This window comes from Lissotriton helveticus, chromosome 12 (genome assembly GCF_964261635.1).
Source record: "Lissotriton helveticus chromosome 12, aLisHel1.1, whole genome shotgun sequence".
Lineage (NCBI taxonomy): Eukaryota > Metazoa > Chordata > Amphibia > Caudata > Salamandridae > Lissotriton > Lissotriton helveticus.
In genome coordinates, this window is record NC_136073.1 from 308285119 (window position 1) to 308306013 (window position 20895).

Sequence of the window (20895 nt, forward strand, 5' to 3'; positions counted from 1 at the left end):
AATTGATGCAGAATTCAATAGACAAAAGACATTAGTCCAACTACTGTGCCCCCCCGACCATGCATTATCGCAGGGTACGTACATGCTACTAACTCAGTGCACCATAAATCATCGCCACGTAGCCTTATTAAGGCAGAATTCAGTAGGCAAAAGACATTGCTACCAGTGCGGCCTGGCCGGAGTACGCATCATCGCAGGCTCCACAGAACCTTGTTGCTTCAGGTACTACTAACTCAGTGCCCCACTTATTATCGCTGGTTGCAGACACGCTAAATTACCAATACTGTGCAGCTCTACTCAACGCTACGTGGCCGTGGGCTCTTGCTAACCGCTGCTTCCAGCCTACACTTCGGTCATCAGAGCTCACAATTAAATAGACTCTTGATTCATAATTTGCAGAGTGCAGTACCAAACTAAGTATAACATCCCTCAAACCTACACAATACCCCTTTAGTATCCTTCCTTCCCACCTTCAAGAACTTCTTTTATATCAGTTATAGGTTAAGTTCAATAACAACATTCCCCCTGCAAGTCCAAAGGAACACTGAATGGCAGTCTACACTGCGGACAGCACAGGTCACAATTTGAACTATAATGTCCCTGAAACCTACATATTTCGACAATGTATTCCATATATGTTTTGTCTTTTATTTGAATTATGGTTACAGATGATGCAGTCTAGTAGCCAACAGACAATGCTTCCAGTGCAGCCCGCTCGGACCACGTATCATTGCAGGGTGAGCACACGCTGAGCACCAGACGTACTACTAACTTAGTACACCATAAATAATCACCACATGGCCTTATTAAGGCAAAATTCAGTAGGCAAAAGACATTGTTACCAGTGCGGCCTGCCTGGACCACACATCATCGCAGGCTCCATACAAACCGCCCCTACCTCAGTACACCAAAACTCATGAAGCCTTTACGATAATCTGCTGTGTATTATTTCACATGTAGTACTCCTATCTTTGTACAGCAGAAGTCATAAACTGTTTATGATTGAATATCTGTGTATGAAATGATGATTACTATTGTACTTGTTACCAATAGCAACGTAATAAAATGGAGTCGAGCACATGTGCCTGTACCCACTTCAACTATCTATCTGTGTCAGTGTATTCATTATGTTTGTAAAATGCTGCCCCTGGGCGTTACCACATTATATTGTGCTGTAAACAGCATAGGCAACCATCTTACCTCTAGCAGTAACAAAACTTTATATAACTTTCTCTCACTACTTCTACAAATACGAACGTAGAAACTGGATCCTTACAGTACTGCAAGCAAAGTGTATAGTAAATTTATAAGTGTGTGCTCAAGTCTTTTTTTTTTGTTGCATATTTATATAGCGCGAAGTCGACCCAAAACTATTTCAGCGGTTTACATGACCACCATATTTACAGTACATTTTCAGGCATGTGTAGATTACGTGATTTGTCTACAATAACAGGATGTGGACGTGACTCCGAGGCTCGAACACTGATTTCCAGCAGCAAGTCCGACAGAATACCTGAATGACCACATAAATATATAAATTAGCTGCCCTTCATGAGCCAAACTGCAACCTTAAGCTTTCATAGCCCTGTATTGCTACAACTACAACACTCTACTGAATGTACAACAAACATTCATATTCGCAGAAATGCGTCATGTCCACCATCTTTTATGTGTGAAACTATGGATGAATTTAAGGTTAGTGATACCCCGTACCCTCCATGTTGTGGGACTTCACAGACTAGTGACACATTTGCGTTTAAGATCGAGATGACAGCATAACTACAACAAGAACACACACATCACTTGATTTCTCAAATAGCTCACAACGGAGCCAAGCCCATAGCTCCGGAGTCATTTTTCACAACCTCGCCCAGCACTGGCATACGTCAGGCCAGCCCACTCCGGTTACGCTTACAGGAAATTACAACAACGCAACATGGCCAAAATTTTCATTCTAGTGATCTGCTAGTTACAGGTCTAGTTCTCAGAACGGCACACACACTTCCTAATGGCTGGTAAACACCTACACCACACCAATCCAGCACAGGCGTCACAAGACACGTGACCCTACCAATAAAAAAGACCGGGCGCACGTGCTCTACGACATTTTAGAGTAGCTCCCATCGCAAGCGCTGTGATGGCCCGTCCTGGTGGTTCGTACGCCTCATGTAGGCCCGAACCACCGAACAGGGGGGCCCACTACCACGTGTGTGGCCTTTTTGGTCACTGAGCTAGTGGTACCGCAAACACTGAGCGGGTGAGCAACCTGCAATGATGATGGATGCACAAGTATGTCCTTAGCCATAGTGATATCAAGACTCAGCACCAAAGGTGAGACTTCTTGGTGGCAGAGCGGGACTGCATGATGTAGAAGGTGCCCTGTCGGCAAAAAGGTGAGCAGTGAGGCCTGGGTGCGCACCGGAGGGAGTTGATGTGATACAGCAGACTCGATACAAAAAGGCAACGCAGCAATTTAGGCGTACACAGTCCTACATACCCTATCTTATTGCATTTGTAATTTTTTTTCCAATAGCAGGAAAGTTTTTATGGTCGGTCAAATATCCGTCGCTCCCACATGCGTAGCAAAGTAGATGAGTATTTATTTTTTTACACTATGTACCCTTAAATTTATCATCTAATTTTGACAACCTTTCCTTTCTCAATTCATTTAAGACTTGCGTCTCCGTTGCTGTGCGCAGTACAGCTCGTGCCTTCGTTGTAGTGCACAGCACTGCTCACGAAGCGCGAGACATTTTCTATGTGAAAAAACGGGGATATGAACCTAACCAACGAATCGCACACGCTTGTGCGTGTCTGTTTCCTTCCGTGCTAAACCATTGACCTTTGCGTGCGACTTATTCAAAATAAAACACTGCGGTCGCATTGCTCTGTCCATGGCCTATTGGTATCTATTACGCACTTGCTGCGTGTAATAGACTCCAATAGCACATGAGGTTTCAATTATCGTGCCCAGACCCGGGCGTGATGATTGAAACCGGTGTATGGCTGCGCACCACTTGTTTTCTATAACCGGATGGAAAACATTACTACTCTACTAATTATTCATAAATCGAAGCCCATTAAACAAGTTGGAACCGTACAAATGGTTGTCATTTTATTGGAGAAGAGAAGGTGTGTGAAAGGACAATGTTATTCTACTCCTGTAGTGTAGTTCGTATATTCCCAACAGGCTCTGCGCATTGGAATAATATATTCAGCAGTGTAGACGTAGGACTGAGGTCGACTAGGTCTCTACTGACTATATTAGACTTAAGGTTTGCCAGCTAGCTCAGAGGTCACTATAAACTTTCTCGAATAAATGAGGAGGAGTTTTAACCTCCCGGGAGAGACAAGAAGGGATTAGCTTCCGACAACCATATAACATGACAACTTTGCTCCCTCAGAATAAGAGTGTATCTCTAGAGTCATGTTAAAACAATAGACAGCTATTTCACTCAGTCAAATGTGCGTACTTAGTTTCACCAGAATGCAGAGAAAAGAAAGACAGGCGTTTTCAATAAAAAGGTGTAATTTATTGAGCAGTCTTCTTCCTCATACAAGAGAAATGAATTGCCACAATTGCAATACTCATAGTAAAGTAAAGTGCGTACAGTAACAGGAGGATTATAAAATATTACTGTAAAAGCATTGATATGGTTTCTTAGCCATATGATACTTTAAAATAGATAAAATATATATACATATATACATTGACTAACGTACTCAACTGGTGCTTCTAAATACGCCTACCCCGGTGTACCTGACCTAAGCCTAATACGCGGGAAGGAGTAAGTAAGTAGCAGTTTAAGTTAAGTTGGTTTTTGCCAAGAATCTAACTCAAGAATTCTCTTTAAGGGTTTAGTCAGCTCCGTACCTGGGTAATAGAAAGCAGGAGGTCTTGTATCTCTCTCTCAGGACTCGATATCCCAGTAACCGGCGAAGGTATCTGGAAACACCGGAGCTGGATTTCTCGGCAGGAGAAAAGACAGCGTCTCTCTCAGTGCGTCAAAAGGGAGGGGCAGCGCCCGTGGGCTCTCGCATCAGCTGGGCTCTCGGGCAAGTAGATAGCTGCTCCCAATACCACCACCGTGTGTTTGCTTAAGGCAACGTTGGTATATTTATACCTGTAAGGTGCCGGGTTTGACGTAAGGCTGGACATAAGACGTCAATAAAGATGTCACTAAGAACTGGCCGTTCTTACAGTGCTTTACAGGAGTTCTAGGATGAAATCAAAACAAAGCAAGGGGGATTTCCCAGGTTGCTGGAGGTTTGGATTGTTTAGAGAACTCGTTGTGCTTTCTAGGGGGCCACGGAAGTAGCCTTGCTTAATGTGACAGCATGTGCTATGACTGAATATGGATATGATTATTATGCCGTTGTATGGATATTATTGATTATAACCGGACAAGGGCATAAAATAGGAATATCGATTTAGGCTCCTAGATAAAAACACAATACCCACTCCACGATCTAATATCCATCATTACTAAAACTAAGCAATAGTAAACATTTAAAGGTGCATTTGTATTCCAACCCACCCCAAAATAATTTTTTTTTTTTTTTGCATTTGAAACGGTGCATAGATATACACGAAAAATGATTATAGGTACTGTACGCTATTCAAGCAGTGTAATCATTCATTAAAAATGATGTATATATAGGAGGAGCCAAGCTCGCGATCGTAATGGTCGCCTCATAGCTCGGCTCCGTCAGCCATCCGACCTGCAACACATATCCTGCTTCATATCCTGCCCCAAGACGACACACTCGAGCGGATAAAGATGCGTGAATTATTGCTCGTACTCACCATTTGACCTGGAGGCTCCTGCGTGCAGTGAATCCGAAGTTCTGCCCCCGGAGAGAACGGGGCCTTCACGGAGTCGGGACCGGGGCCTCGCCTACTGGACTCAGCCTGGCGGTGGTGTAGATGATAGCCCCGGCCGAGAGAGGCGCCTGACAGCGAACGGCCGTTGTGCGAGTAACCCGGTGGATCCGGCCCGGGCATGCCGCGGCGGCAGTGGTGCTGGTGCGGGGTGCGGCGCTCCGAGGACTAACCGTGTGAGGGGATGCCCCCCGCCACTGTCCCGTCCATCCATCCTGGAGCCGTGCGCCCGGATTCTGTTCGTAGACCGCGCAGGTGCTAGTGCTGCGGACCCCCGACTTTGGCGGCTCTCCTTTCTGCACCAAGGCTGCCATTAGCGGGGTCCCCCCCCCCCTTCATTTTTTCCCTTTGCGTGCCGGAGGAGATCCGCATCTGTGTGCCGGCTTCGAGAGCCGTAGAGAGTGGTGTCGCGGCTGGAATTACAAAATGGCGGCCGACGACCTGGGCTGTGGATATCCCCAAATCGGTGGACCTGAGATGTTGGACGGCACGGAGACCTTGCTGTGTGAGCACGAGCCTACTATCGGTGATGTTCTCGATGCCTTGCGATCCCTGCACGCGGCCTTGTCCCCGGTGTCCCGGGGGAACCTGTGCGGTCTGCCGCCATCTTAGATGGACGGCTGTTCACGGTATCCTCTTGTTTCGATGGTGCCGCTGCCTCGCCCCCCCTGGTCGCGGCGAAGATTACTGTCGCCGCTCATCGACAGGTCTGCACTCCGGAGGCATTGGAACCTTTGGTGACTCACTGTTTGGAGTTTGGAGACTTGGACCCCGGGCTCGGGCCTGTTCCTGTCCGAGCACCCAATGAACACGGTGGACTGTTGTCTATCTCTGCTTCGGTGGGGTCGTTGTCCTGTGCTGCGGGGGAGCTCCGTTTTTTTCAGATGGCGAGACTGAACTCCTGTGTTCTGTGGCTCGGGTTAATTTTCCTGGGACACTTGAATTATATACCCGGACTTCTGTTCTCTTGTCTGTTGATGGACCTCCCTGATCTACACCTTTGTTTAATATCTTTTCATTCGAGTGCTTTCTTCATACTGAGTTACCTATTTCCTGCCGCTATGTGGTGGGTGGTGGTGGTCACTAAGAAAGGCCTGGGGTGAGACAACTTATTCCCGGTGGATCGCCGGGGTACAGCTTAGCGGCGGACCGGCCCGTACTCATGGCGAAGTGGGTGACTCCCTAGTGTGTTTTACGATTCTCGAGAATGTGTCGCTCTGGTTTTAAAATGTTACGTTTGTATGGTTGGGCGGAGGATTGGGGCCGAACGTATTGTTAATTGATCCTTTACTCCCCCCTCCTATTTCCTTCTTGTCTTTATGTTTTTGTTTTCGTCTCTCATTCCTTTTTTCTTTTGTTTTTCTACATTTCGGGTTCGGTTTAGGGCGACAGGCACGCTGCTGGGGGGGGGGGGGGTAGGCCGTAGCCTTCTGCAGGGGTGCTGGGTGGGATGGGTGGGTTGTGTTTTTTTCGTTGTCTTCCTTTTTTGTTCTATGGCCCTTTTGTGTCTCTTTATAGGGGTGCCGCGTCTGTCCCTGTCTCCCATGGGCTATGTGGGTGGGGTTTGCATACCCGCTGCATCCTCTATGGGGCTATGCTGCATTTTGAACGCGACTCTCACGCCCTCCTTTTTATTACTGTTCCCAATCCTTAAGTGTTTCTGCTGTGGTGTACTGGTATCAGCGCGGTGTTCTTCCCCTTTGCTCTGTTTTTCCTCTTTTCTTTCCTTTCCTTAAGGTCAATATGGCGGGTTAGTTTTCCTTTACGATGTCATTATTCCGGTTCCTGTTTTTGTCTCTAATATGCTAGTGGGTGGTGGGTCAGAATGAGACGAGTGAACCTAATTATGGCTTTGATTTACTGATATTGCTCTTACACTGATGTGCGTTGCTACACCATTCTCCCACATTGTCACCCTTTAGCTTTATTGTTGTCAATGACTCGCTCTGGGAACCCGGTAACGTCTTGTGCTGTAGTCGAGCCTGCGATATTCCTTTTTGCATTATTATAAAATTAACCTTCATTGTTCCTTTTTGCTGGCCGTCTGTGTTCACCCCCCTTTTTTGATGCTGTAATGATTGCGATTTACTGCGTTTTACTCCGTACACTGTCATCCTGGATTTATTGCTTGCCCTCTCGTATTAGTGGCCGGCCTGACTGGTTGTAGGCCCGTATTTGTATATCCTTTTTGTCCAAATAAAGGTTTAAAAAAAAAAAAAAAAAAATGATGTATATATATATATATCGGCATGAATGATTTGCGAAATTTACACATGAAATGGCTCTTAATACAGAAAAAAGGTCGAGACCATTCCATCACATATAAATACAGTTGCTGTAAATGTGCTAGAGGCTGACGTGATATATTGTCTTTAGAGTTCCTAAAATAGAAGCTCTGTTCTCTAAGAATAGTTCTACTTCAAGCAGACTACATGTGCCAGAAAAAAGGTAAATATTTTGGAATCGGGAAAAAAAAGAATTTCGCTTTCAGTGGAGAGAAAAAAATATAGTTCCAAATATGTTCAGTAGCTTTTGTTTATCAAAGCCGAAGGCCGAATTCAGAGTTCAGGGAACGCTGTGTACTAGTTTGCTTAAAAAGTTATTCTTTTTGTTCGGGGGAAAACATCATTTCAGACAGACTCGCAAAAAAGTTGTCTACGGCTTTAGGTGAAAGTTCGATTAAGTTCGAAAATGCCGCAACTGTACAGTCGTGAGAATGATTGCTATCATCGATGTCAGGATCAGCAATGCTCACAGAAGGTCGTACCTGGGTGATGTTGCTCTCATCTCGTACTTCACTACCCTCTAATCGCAGTGGTGAAGTCTCAATGAATGCCGTCATCAGAATGGGTAGCCGCTGGGGACAACACGATGCATGAGCCGTTACAGGACTTAGCAAAGTATCTGTATCCAATGGTACTGCTGATGGTAGTGTAAGACAGATGTCCAACACGCATTCTTCTCCGCATAGCATACATCTAAGAACAGGTAAGATGCAATTCTGCCAGATGGGTCTGAATAAAAGAAACCAGGTCATATTCAGATCTCTTAGCCGGGCTAATCCAAGGACTTTAGTTATGCGGTCCCGATAGCGTATAGCTAGGATCGTTTCTTCCATCGTTGCTGGAGTCTTGTCTGTGACTTGGCTTGCCATATCGAAGCAGAAGTATCAAAAATAAAATGCCTGCTACGAGTCCCAACAGAAGTGGTAGGCCGCCAAAGACAGAATGGACAAAATTAGGAAAAATGCCCAGAACTGTTTGGAAGGGTGTTAACAGTCCCGAAAAAATTGTCTTAAATATATGTGGGATACCGCTGGTATCAGACATATTTAGGATTTGGCTTAGCATTTCTGCGAAATGCAGGGGGCAATTTGTTGATAAAAGTGTATTTATCTCTGCCGTTGTCCTTGCAACTTGAAGATCATATGTTTCTTTTGATGACGTCAAGGGCACAGTTGTCTGTAAAAGAACAGACTTCATTCTGCTTAAAGTATCAATTCGAATAGAAGAGATATTCAAAAAAGGCCAAATCTTCGCCTCCGTGTCTGGAGTGCTGTTTGGATACAATACTTGCATACAGCAAGTGACCATGGAACTATTGCTCACGAGATAAGCTTTTCCTGGCACCATGCCACAACATCTGTGGTCCACTATTAGAATATAGCTCCCGTTAGAAAGCTGTCTAAAGAATGGCTCTATTCGAGTTGCAGGTGTGCCATGCTGGTGACATGAAAGGTTATTTGAAGTCCCCTCACAGGCCCCATGCAAGTTAATACCTTGACAAAGAAGTATACCACTTAGTGATCGTTTACAATTGTTACCACTAAGAAAAACATTCTGTTCCTTTGCACTATAACATGTGGGTGTGTAAGGTAATTTCCATGATGACTTAATGTACCCTTTACTCAACCTTTCATACTGGCCTGCTGGTATATACTCTTGACAGAATTTAAATTGGAAAGTTGTTATCGGAATTGTTTTTATTCCGTGTATTATCCATTCAATGACAGGTCTTTCTGACATTGTCAATGGTAATCTCTCAACGTTTTCAATGCTCAGAATTGTATACTCTGCTCCTTTTTGTGCCAAACTGATTTGTGTATCAGTAAGGTTAAAGATAGAGAATAATGACGTTGTGTTGATTAAACGCCAGGGCACGTAGTCTGAACGCAGATTTTGCAACGTCCAGCCAAGCTGTACAATAGAACGCAATTGGGACTGACCGTGTTGTAACATTAGTAAGTCCTGCTCTATTATATCAATAGCAGATGATACAATACTGTCCAGTGAATATATTCTGGAAGACAGAGTCATTAACCCATTGTCCACAACAGAAAGTGATTTTTCCAAATTAATACGGTCAATTTCTCGTATTTTTTCTGCTGTTTCAATTTGCATTATTTTCCAAGCTTCGTTGTATGCAGCGTATACACCGGCCACTTTGAAACTTTTTTGACGCTGTTTGCGTGGTCCCATTATGAAATCACGCAATTCAGCACCGTCTTTAAGTAAAGTCAAGTGATGCTTAATTTCTGCCAGTGTGGATGTGTGTAGCCTTTCGAGGCAGAGTTTTCCTACACTGTATGTTGTAAGTATCCCTGGATGTTGTCTCTGGGAGTATCTAGGGTCTGGCCTGGTCAATTTGAACCCCTGTAATTTGTTCAGGAATCTATCTTGACAGCTATTTGTGTCTATGGGCCAGATCAACCATTTTTTCCAATCAGGATGTGTTCTGTTTTGGTTAAAAATATGGGCTACGTCTATCTCAACATCTGTAGTGGTATTACTGTCAGGTGTTGGCTTTGGAATAGACGGTTTGCTTAAGTCTTTAATTTTGGCTAGGCCAAGACAGGTTGTCTGTTGAATGGTGTCATTCAAGAATATAATTTGTTCTGGGATCATGCAGGCTCTAAATAATGATTCTAAACCCTGGACCTGCCAATCTTTGGTACCCCAGATGGGTTTTGTTTCAATGTTGTTTTTCCAGAAATCAAAACCAAATGTAGTCATTTTTTCATAAAATGCTTCTGAATAGATTAATTTAGTGTTTGTCAGCATTGTTTTCACCCCTGTCTTATTTAACAGTTTGAAATAAAACGTTTCTGCATCACTTGTGTTATACCCTGAGAAGTATGGGAATTTCTCATAAAATGTTTTCGAGATGCTTTTAGGTGGAGTTGCACAATGTTCCCATTGATTATAATTAAAAACATTTCTAGGTTGAGCAGATTTATGCAAATAATGATGTGCAAAGTGGTTGTAGCAGTACATTTCTTCATAATTCGATGAACCCTGCAAGTAATCATGTTCTGTAAATTTTGCTGACATAACTAAATCTGACATCATATCATTAATACTTTCAAAGTCCCAATCATCAGAGAATGTACTCGGTTTTACAAAGTCACTTAATGAAACCATAAACTGGTGTAGATATTTCAAGAGCTTGACCGGGCCATAGATTTCGTAATCTGTTTTGTCCCAAGTTACCCCACCGGGTATTGGATTGGCTGTGACATTCACGGATGATAGTTCTCTTTTCTCGATGTGAGATGACTTGTGTGGCTTTAGGACCAAGTTGATGTTCTGACTTGCTGTGTCCATTGTACTGTATTTTCCTTCAATAAAATTTCCCAAGCAAAGAATCATGATGAGCCAAAGCAGGAGGAAAAGTACACCTAACACAATCCAAAATTCAATCCATGGAGAAATCAGATAGTGTTCTTTGAGTTGATGAAATAGTTCTGTTACTTTGTCTTTAAAGGTTTTTGTTGTTGGCATTTCTTCAGGCTCGCTTGGATCTTCAGAAAAGTCATCGAAGTTGATGAAGTAGCCTGATGCAGTTCTGTCAATTGTTAGAATCGCTTCCGGATTTTCAGTTGCTTTTGCATCTTTTGTTTCATTAGCATAGTCTGAGGCTACATCGTTGTAGACAGGTGTTTCTTGACAAACTGTTGAAATTTGGGTTTCAAGAGGCACAAGTTCCATGGCATTATTGCATAGTCCTTTTTTATTCACTGCAGGTTTTGCAAATGTGATTAGTCTCTCAGTTTGAACCTCTTGTATTGTAGCAAGTTTTGGTGTTCTGCTACTTCTTGGGAGTCCACTGGGCCTACTACTTATTATTGTCCACATGATTGTGGTTTTACCAGGTCGATGGATACAACTCGGTTCTCCTTTTTACCAGCAAGGGGTGGTAGTACTACTGATCTTGTTCCGCTGACAGCTAAGACAGGTACTGCTTTTCTGTAAGAAGGCCCAAATTCCTTCTTCACCGCTATTTTCTCTCTGACTAGATTACCAATCTTTGGAATCCAGACAGGCCTTGCTGGGACAGGTGGTTTCTCTTCAGTGGCTGTTGGCTGCTGTTTTAGCTTTATGTTGCTCAGGTCTTTTCTTGTTTCATTTAAGTCCTGTAAAATAGCCAAACGATCTTTGATATCAAAGCATTTTTCTTCTACCACTGAAGTCTGACTATCTAAGTCCTGAATATGCATTCTAGTACCGAACAATAGTTCGTACGGGCTGAAACCTTTTAGAGAATTTCTTGGCAGATTATTAAGACTACGTTGGACACTTGTTAAATGTTGGACCCACCCATCACCCGAACCTAATACCCTCGCCGTTATAGATTGCTTTATGTCTCGGTTTTTTCTTTCCACAATCCCATTTCCCTCAGGATGGAAGGGACAAGAGTACCGCAATGCAATGCCCATGCTGGTCATGGCTTCCTTATAAGCTCGAGAGCTAAAAGCAGGACCCTGGTCAGAATGTAGCATGCCAATTGCGTATGTGCCGATATAGACTCGCAAATCTTTTATAACAGTTCTGGCGTCAGCCGAGCGCTGGTGTCTACATTTTAAGTGAATCTAGTCTTAAATAATATACATTGGGACGCATTTTTCCTGTTTGATTTTGCGTATAGATCGCCTTATGCTGTCTATTAGGTTTTCTGGCACTACTTCGGCCGGTTCGCCACTGCGATCTCTGTTGCAGTTTTGACCGTTTATTGCAAATTTGTGATTATGCAAGCTCATTCCTGGCCACCAGTATTCTGATTGTAATTCTGTCAGAGATTTTATGATCATCTGATGCCTTAGACCTAATCCCATATGTGCTTCTTGTATTAAGAAGATTCTCCTGTTCGTGTTTGGAATTACTCTATCCCCCACTCCAGGGATTCGAGCAAAAGGAACGGAGTTTGCATCGATTATGTATGTATAATTGAGTGGATAGTTCACGGGTAATGCTGCACAGTCGCCTTTTGAAGACGTTTTTACCGCCAGCATGGTTTCCCCATCTATGTATTTTTCTGAACGCTTTTTTGTGGCTACGGAAGCCGGATTAGTTGCTTCCGCTGTGGCTGTGTTAGCCAATTAATTCCCTGCAGCGTGAACGCCATCACGCTGATGACTCAGTGTATGGATCACGTGAGTCTTTTGTAGTTCCTTCTGTAAAAGAACTACCTGTTCCCAAAGCTTTTTATGCTTTATTGTGGCACCTGTGTCATCTATGTAATCGTTTTGAATCCAGTTCTGCAAGTCATTATTGTAAGATTTGACGAAGTAATGCGAATCGCACACTATTAGTGTGGGGAATTCGTGATCGGCACTATCGAGCGCCATTTTTAAAGCTAATAAATCAGTTCGTTGACCTGAATTGTCTTTTACGGATTGAGACATAGTTACCAGTGGTCTCAATTTACCTCCGTGCCACCAGGTTTTAACAACCGAGCACGTAGCATTGTAAGCTTGCTTTCCCCAAACTGAGGGTTGAGCAGATCCGTCTGTATATATTACACAGGCGTAAAGTTGTAGAGGCAGAATCTCGATTGGCAGAGGATATTCTTTTTCATATGTTAGATCTTTTAGTTTTTTCATTTCCGGGTCAAAATTGTATTTCACTTTTTTTGTAGCAAGAGAATTTTCCCATTCTATCCATTTTGGATCTAATGCCACGGTAGTTAAATTACGTGGGCTTGTTAATGACTCAAAGGCTGATTCTGCTGTTAAAACAGTTATCCTTTTGCCTTCGGCTTGGGCTTTTTCTTTTGCTACAGCTGTTTGAACCGCATTTACAATATTTTCCGCAAGACTGAATGATTTTTCAGCTTGTGTGTACAAGTGTGATTTGTAAGCTATTGGTACCGTTTCTCCCTCATTAGAGGTCAGGTACGTGAATCGAGCATCTTCCTGGGATGACTCGGATTACAAGGTTGCGTGTGTTGTCGCGAGTTTGCAATTTTGTTTTAGTTAACATGTCTGTTTGCAATGATCTCAAAATTTCTGTGTGTTTTTGAGTCCTATTGTTTGGTTTAAAATAAGGTTTTATTAATTCATAGAGAGGTTTAACCCTCTCCGCATAATTTAAAATGTAAGTTCTTCTGTAATTCAGGAAACCTAGTATTGATTGTAAGTTCTTCAGCGTTTTAGGTGCTTGGAGTACAGCGCACTTCTCTAAGAAGTTGTCTGCTAGGCTTTTGCCTTCACTTGATAATTCATATCCTAAAAACAGGACTGTTAGATGGGCAATTCGTGACTTTTTAAAGTTGAATTTGTAACCCTCTGCTGCAAACCCCAGTATTATGGTGTTTACTCTTTTCAAGTGAGTATCCAAGTCATCATCTGTTAGATAGATGTCATCGACATAAGATAATGCCTCATCATCATATATTTGTAGTAACTCTGTTACTCTTGCTGAGAATAATCCTGGGCTATTCTTGAATCCCTGTGGGAGTCGACAGAATTTTCTGTGACTCCATGATTGAGAAAGCGGTCAAATACCTGCTTTCAGGTGCAATGTTTTGACAAAAGAATCCATTAGAGATGTCTAATGTTGTTTTGTATTTTTTGCGCACAATGTTATTCATTAGTGCTGCACTGTGTGAGTTTTGTACTGCAAATGTCTTGCAACATGAGTTAAGGTGTCTGTAGTCCAAAACTAGACCATATGAATCGTCTGGCTTGGAGACAGGAAACAAAGGATTGTTCATTTGTGAGGTGCATGTTTCAATCACCCCCTGGTATTCAAGTTGATCTAAGATCTCCCTGACCTGTTTTTTAGCTTCTTGCTTAATTGTGTACTGTCTTTGTGCAGTTGGTTGACATTTTAACTGGATTTTGTGAGGAGGAGAGTCCTCATCCCATCCTACATGATTTTTATATAATGCAGGAGCTTGGGCTACTGCCCATTTTCTTGCATATGTATATTTTTTATGAATTGGAATATGATTTGAGAAGGCAGGCATAATCATTTCTTCGCCATGAGGGCACTCCCTGACAAACTCTGGTGGCCAGTCTTTCTCAGCTAAAAGGATGTCATAGCCTTTGGAAAGGTTATCCCAAAATAGACCTCTTACTTTCCTAGTCTTCTCTCCCTCTATACGTAATGTTATCTCGTATATTTTATGAGGTTTGCTAACTCTGGTATCTGCAGTTTCCACCTGAATGTATTCATTCGTGTCCACTGTCTCCAGATGATTCATCAGGATCCTGCGAGCTATGGTCACTTCTGCTGCGCTGTCTAGCATTGTCTGGGCCCACTCTCCGTTTTTCAGTTGTGTCCTCAGTATCCTCGGCATGTTTAACTATTTTAATGCTGGCTACCTTCTCTCTTGGAAATTGTAATTTTTTACTTTGATGAGCAGGTTCTTTGTCTTTGGACTTGACGTGCTCTTCCCTGTGTTCTGACCGTCCTCTTCTTTCCGATTTCTGCGAGGAAGTCTGAAAAGATCGAGAGGGACGTGTATCAATGTCTTGATATCTATCAGGTTTCTTCAGATTATCCCTATTTCTAAGGTTGTATCTTTTCTCAGAGGGCTCCCTCTGGGGAGACTTGTGTCCTTGGTCCGGAGATCTTTCTCTCCGCCGAGGAGACCTTCCTCTGGACTGGAATCTTTTTTCTTTGGGAGTGGATTGTTTATTTCCATCCCAGCTCTTTTTTGGTATGTTTAGATTATTTTTAATAAATATTTTTTCAGGATTTTCAATTAGTTGGGGTTTTACTGGTTTCCCACCCAAACTATCTCTTCCTAGTTCTTCATAGGATTTTTCTATGATTCTGGCAAGTTCAATTGGTTGGTCTGCTATATCTGTTTCTTTCAATTTCTGGTGGATCGCCACAGATGCTGTTTCTCCTTTTATGTTGGCTGATAATATAGCTGAGACCTGCCTGAATTTCATACCCAGAGTTAAAGCAGGTTCTGCACCGTATTCATGTTTAATCTGTCTTAGCATATCTGGTATTATCGCCATAGACAGAACACCATGTGTTTTTGTGTAAATGGAAGCAAAGACTGTGCCCCAAGTGTCACAGTCTTCCACATGTGGTGCGATCCCCATTGGAAGACAGATAGTCAGAATTCTGTGTTTCTCAGTAGGGGTAGTATCCGGAAATACTGCCTCTATTTGAGTGATTTTTTGTGCTAACCAGAATGGAATTTGTTCCCGTTTTGCGGGTACTTTACCCAGACATGATTGTATGTTCTGTGGTGTAATTTTGTTTGTGTTCCCCTGATGAGGGGTCAGCTGTGGAATGTTAATAGCTGGTTGGACTGTTGAAGTCCGCATTACATATTGGACTAATTGTCTATTTATTTTAATCAGTTGCTTTAGCTGTGCTAAAAGTTCTGGTACTGACATTTTTCCGATGTCGGGATGTGGTGTGTAGCTGGCTAGAACCGGCCACGTTGCTCCTGGTCTACCTAGTGGACCGCGCCTGGTTATGTGATTGTTATGCCTTAGGGCGCCTTTAAACCAGAGCAGGTGCTCTTGGTATTTTAATGGGATTCCAACCTCCTCGAAAGGGGTGTATTCATCCGGAGGTTCCTCTATTTTGTAATAGTGGAAGTCGTGTGTTACAGCGTTTGCTGCTGGAAAGTTTATCCATGTGTAGAATACCTCTGTCTGCCGATATTCATGGGCCTCAATTGCGAATACGACTATTCCACCTCTTGGTGTTAGTCCATTTTCTATAAGTTTAAGAGTTATAGTTCTTCTTATGTTGACCGGAATGAGTATAGCATTCGGGTCATTCTGTTGGAGAGTTGTGTCTTCCAACAACAGTTGAGACGCTGTAGCATCTCTTTCTTCGTCTCCGTCAGGCATTTTACTGACAGAAGGTTTTTTGGTTGCAGATCAGGTTTCAAAGAAACAAAGATTAGATGCACAATATTTTTGGAACACTGTATCCTTCAACGTAGACTAAACCAAAAACTATACATAGGAATCTCTTCCTACTAAGTTCCGGCGGATTTTAACCTTTTACCCCCTCCAGACGTCTTTTGGAGTATTTACGGGAAAAAGGGTCTATGTGAAAAAGCACGACTGAGTTACTCTAACGTCTTGCATTAGATTTATCGCCTTACCAAACATTGGGCGCCATGTAGTGTAGTTCCTATATTCCAAATAGGCTCTGCGCATTGGAATAATATATTCAGCAGTGTAGACGTAGGACTGAGGTCGACTAGGTCTCTACTGACTATATTAGACTTAAGGTTTGCCAGCTAGCTCAGAGGTCACTAGAAACTTTCTCGAATAAACGAGGGGGAGTTTTAACCTCCCGGGATAGACAAGAAGGGATTAGCTTCCGACAACTATATAACATGACAACTTTGCTCCCTCAGAATAAGAGTGTATCTCTAGAGTCGTGTGAAAACAATAGACCGCTATTTCACTCAGTCAAATGTGCGTACTTAGTTTCACCAGAATGCAGAGAAAAGAAAGACGGGCGTTTTCAATAAAAAGGTGTAGTTTATTGAGCAGTCTTCTTCCTCATACAAGAGAAATGAATTGCCACAATTGCAATACTCATAGTAAAGTAAAGTGCGTACAGTAACAGGAGGATTATAAAATATTACTGTAAAAGCATTGATATGGTTTCTTAGCCATATGATACTTTAAAATAGATAAAATATATATACATATATACATTGACTAACGTACTCAACTGGTGCTTCTAAATACGCCTACCCCGGTGTACCTGACCTAAGCCTAATACGTGGGAAGGAGTAAGTAAGTAGCAGTTTAAGTTAAGTTGTTTTTTGCCAAGAATCTAACTCAAGAATTCTCTTTAAGGGTTTAGTCAGCCTCGTACCTGGGTAATAGAAAGCAGGAGGTCTTGTATCTCTCTCTCAGGACTCGATATCCCAGTAACCCCCGAAGGTATCTGGAAACACCGGAGCTGGATTTCTCGGCAGGAGAAAAGACAGCGTCTCTCTCAGTGTGTCAAAAGGGAGGGGCAGCGTCCGTGGGCTCTCGCATCAGCTGGGCTCTCGGGCAAGTAGATAGCTGCTCCCAATACCACCACCGTGTGTTTGCTTAAGGCAGCGTTGGTATATTTATACCTGTAAGGTGCCGGGTTTGACGTAAGGCTGGACATAAGACGTCAATAAAGATGTCACTAAGAACTGGCCGTTCTTACAGTGCTTTAAAGGAGTTCGAGGATGAAATCAAAACAAAGCAAGGGGGATTTTCCAGGTTGCTGGCGGTTTGGATTGTTTAGAGTACTCGTTGTGCTTTCTAGGGGGCCGGGGAAGTAGCCTTGCTTAATGTGACAGCAAGTGCTATGACTGAATATGGATATGATTATTATGCTGTTGTATGGATATTATTGATTATAACCGGACAAGGGCATAAAATAGGAATATCGATTTAGGCTCCTAGATAAAAACACAATACTCCACATTAAGATAGTGGCACTTACCAATCATCACATCTTTCTTCTACTATCTTTTAGATGTGGAGCTTCAGGGTGCACTATGTCCCGGCAGGTGGTGGAAGACACACCGGTGACAGAAAGGTGAGCTGCGAATATTCTTTTCAGAGTCACTCTCTCACACTCTCTCTTCCTCTCTCCTTTGATGAACAAATGACGCACAATCTTATCTTCTTTTTTATCTAACAGGTTGTGTTTCACAAATTGGTGTCCCCCCAACACCTCCAAAGCTCAACGTTTGAGGAATCTGCGATGATGCGTGGGCATCGTAACAAGGCCTAAGAAGGTTGCTTCGACACGTGGAGGACCCTCTTTGAAACACGCCGGTGGCACAAGGTTAGCAGAGAAGCTTCTTTCTGAAGCAACGGAAAGTCACCTCTGGGCGGGGAGAGTGGATAGTGTACAGCAACTTGAGTACGTAGGAATGTACAATCACCTCCGGGCAGTGGGAGTGGATAGGTTGCAACAGTTAGGGTACGCAGAAACGGGCACTCACCTCCGGACACTGGGAGTGGATGGGGTGCAGCAGTCTAGGTGCGCAGTAATGAGAACTCACCACTATGAAGTGGGAGTGCATGGGGTATAGCACCCTGGGAGGAAAAGATCACACAGACACCTCCTTGCACTGGGAGTTGATGTAATACAGTAGCCTGGGTGTGCAAAGGCGTAACGCAGAAATATACGTGTGCAGTTGTATGTACTCTGCAATTACTAATTGTATACTATCTTTCAGATCACTAAACTTGAGGGTGCACTATAACCCGGCAAGCGGTTGGACACACACCGGTGGCAAAAAGGTGAGCTGCGATGATTTCCTCCAGTATCAACACTACCTCTCCTGCTCCATCTATTACTTTCTCTCTCTCACACTTTCAATGTCTTTCTTTCTCTCTTCCTCTCTCTCTCTCATTTTTTCTTTTTCTCTCTTCCTCTCTTCACTCTTTCTCTCTCTCTCTTCCTCTCTCTCACGCTACTTCTCTTTCTCTTTTCAAGTTATGAACCCTGTTGTCCACAGTGCAGGTTAATAAATCAAGGCTGAATTTAACACTGCAATATAGATCCAAAGCAGAATTCAAGTTGTGACCTCTGCTAAATGCAGTGTTTGCAAAAGGTAAGCAGAGCGGCCTAGGTGCACAAGGCCTCCAATTAAACGTGGTGCGAACAAACGATATTGCCCTGCATAATGACGTGATCTCTCACCTCATTCTGTCTCATCTCTGAATAATTTTAAAGACCTGCTGGACCATACTGTAGATCTGAGCCAGCGGGCACTTCCCTACAGACACCTCTTCAGCGCGGACCTACGAGAGGGGTGGGATGTATCAGGCACACTACACACGTGCAAATAAGCAATATTGTCAAGTGTTATGTTAATTTTATTTTCTATCAAGCTTAAAATTTAAAAAACTTTGCGCCATGCTTAAAAGATATTCACTCTCTCTCCTGAATTTAACAACTTCATTAATTAGCGCTTCTTCATTCATAGGTTTCAATATTGGGTCTGAAACTATTGCTAACTGGGGTAGAGCAGGGTTTCCAACGTTGTTAAATTTTGTGAAAAATGAATCATGGATTACTTTGAATGAGATGGCAAGTTTAACACAGGGGAATTTTCTCCTGATGGGATCGTATAAATTGATTCATAAATCCCTGAGACAAATTGATTTAGCACAGATCAGTCAATCTTCTCATCTGACTAATGATCTTTTTGTGTCTTCATGCTCTAAGAACCCCGGTGAATGGAGATGCTGCTTAGCGCAAAGTAGGGAAGGAGACCTAAGTGCTAAAGCAATTAGGAAATGGTAGAAACACGAAAATTCTTCGTTGACTCCTAATACTTGGAAAACCATAAATAAATTTAATTTCAGTGTTTTGAGAGGCGCCAATTGGCGAAGAATGTTTTTCTTTAGTAAATGGCTCTTATATCGTACTCCAGCGGTTATTTCTAAAATGTATACTAACACTCCATCTATTTGTTTTAGATGTAGACAACAAGGTCTTGCTAACTGGTCACACATAATGGTCCATTGTTCTAAAATTAGGATATTTTAGCAGGAAATTTTTGCTTTGCTTCAAATCTATTTAAAGATTATTGTTCCTTGCTATGTTAACTTAATATTACATGGTTTTGATACAGAACTTAAATTGTCTGAATCGCTAGCTAAACTTGTTTATATCGTAATCTCAGTGGCAAGATCATTGTTACTTCAATATTGGAGGTCAGAAACGGTTCCCACTACAGATGAGTGGTTTCAAAAAATTAAACGAGTCAGGAAAAGTGAATATGTATATGCACAAAGGATCTGGGGGTTGAGAACATTTTCAAAAATATGGGAATCATATTTTGATTAATGGATACGTGTGTCAGTAGATTAAGACAAGTACGTTTTTTATTTGATTTTATGCCTGTATTATTATTTTTTGTTTCATTATATGGGTTATGTTAGAGTATCAAAGCCTTATCATTCCTTGTGTATTATTATTTGTTATGATGTAGAATGTCAAGTACTTCAATATAAACTTTTTATAAAAAAATAAGCTTAAAATAAAAATTCATTTACCTTCAAACGTTTCCACCATTAAATTACTTCTCTCTTTACAGAAATTAATTGATTGGCTGAAAGGGGCTGAGCGGGAACTCTCTCCTGCAATGCTGCCCTGAGCATTCTAACACCTTCCATGGCAGTATCAAGACACCATTTCATTGTGGAGACCTGCTCTTCCATACAAATGTATCCCGGACTCGGAGCTTGCACCAACACATCGTGGGACACACCAGTGGTGGCAAGTGAGCTGTGAAGCCTCAGTGTGCAAGACCTACAATTGAGCACATTGAGGGGTAGGGACTGGAGTGCAGCACTCTGGGTGCACAGGTGCATACAAGCAATTTTCCAGTAAGTAATAATGTAGGACTATATTATCAAACCACGGCTAACTCTGGCTTCATGTATTTAAGCGTAAGGACTTCTTAAACCACACTCTATCTCGCAGATCCCTGTGTCCTAGACAAACAAGTGACGAACAGTAAATATTAAAGACTTAGTGCAATAAGCCGACACTCTATCTCCTCCTGCCTATCTACTATTAACTCTCCCTCCCCTTCTCACTTCCACCCACTACCCTCCTTTCCATTTTCACTATGATCCTTTAATTCGAACTAGCTTTTTTTAACTCTTGGACACAGCACACATACTTATGTTTCATTTCTGTTTTGCAGGTTACCTACGCTGCTACCACTGGAGTCCATCCCACGTTTTGTTTATTATACTGTTCTGTTAAAGTTACATTTCTAATTATTTA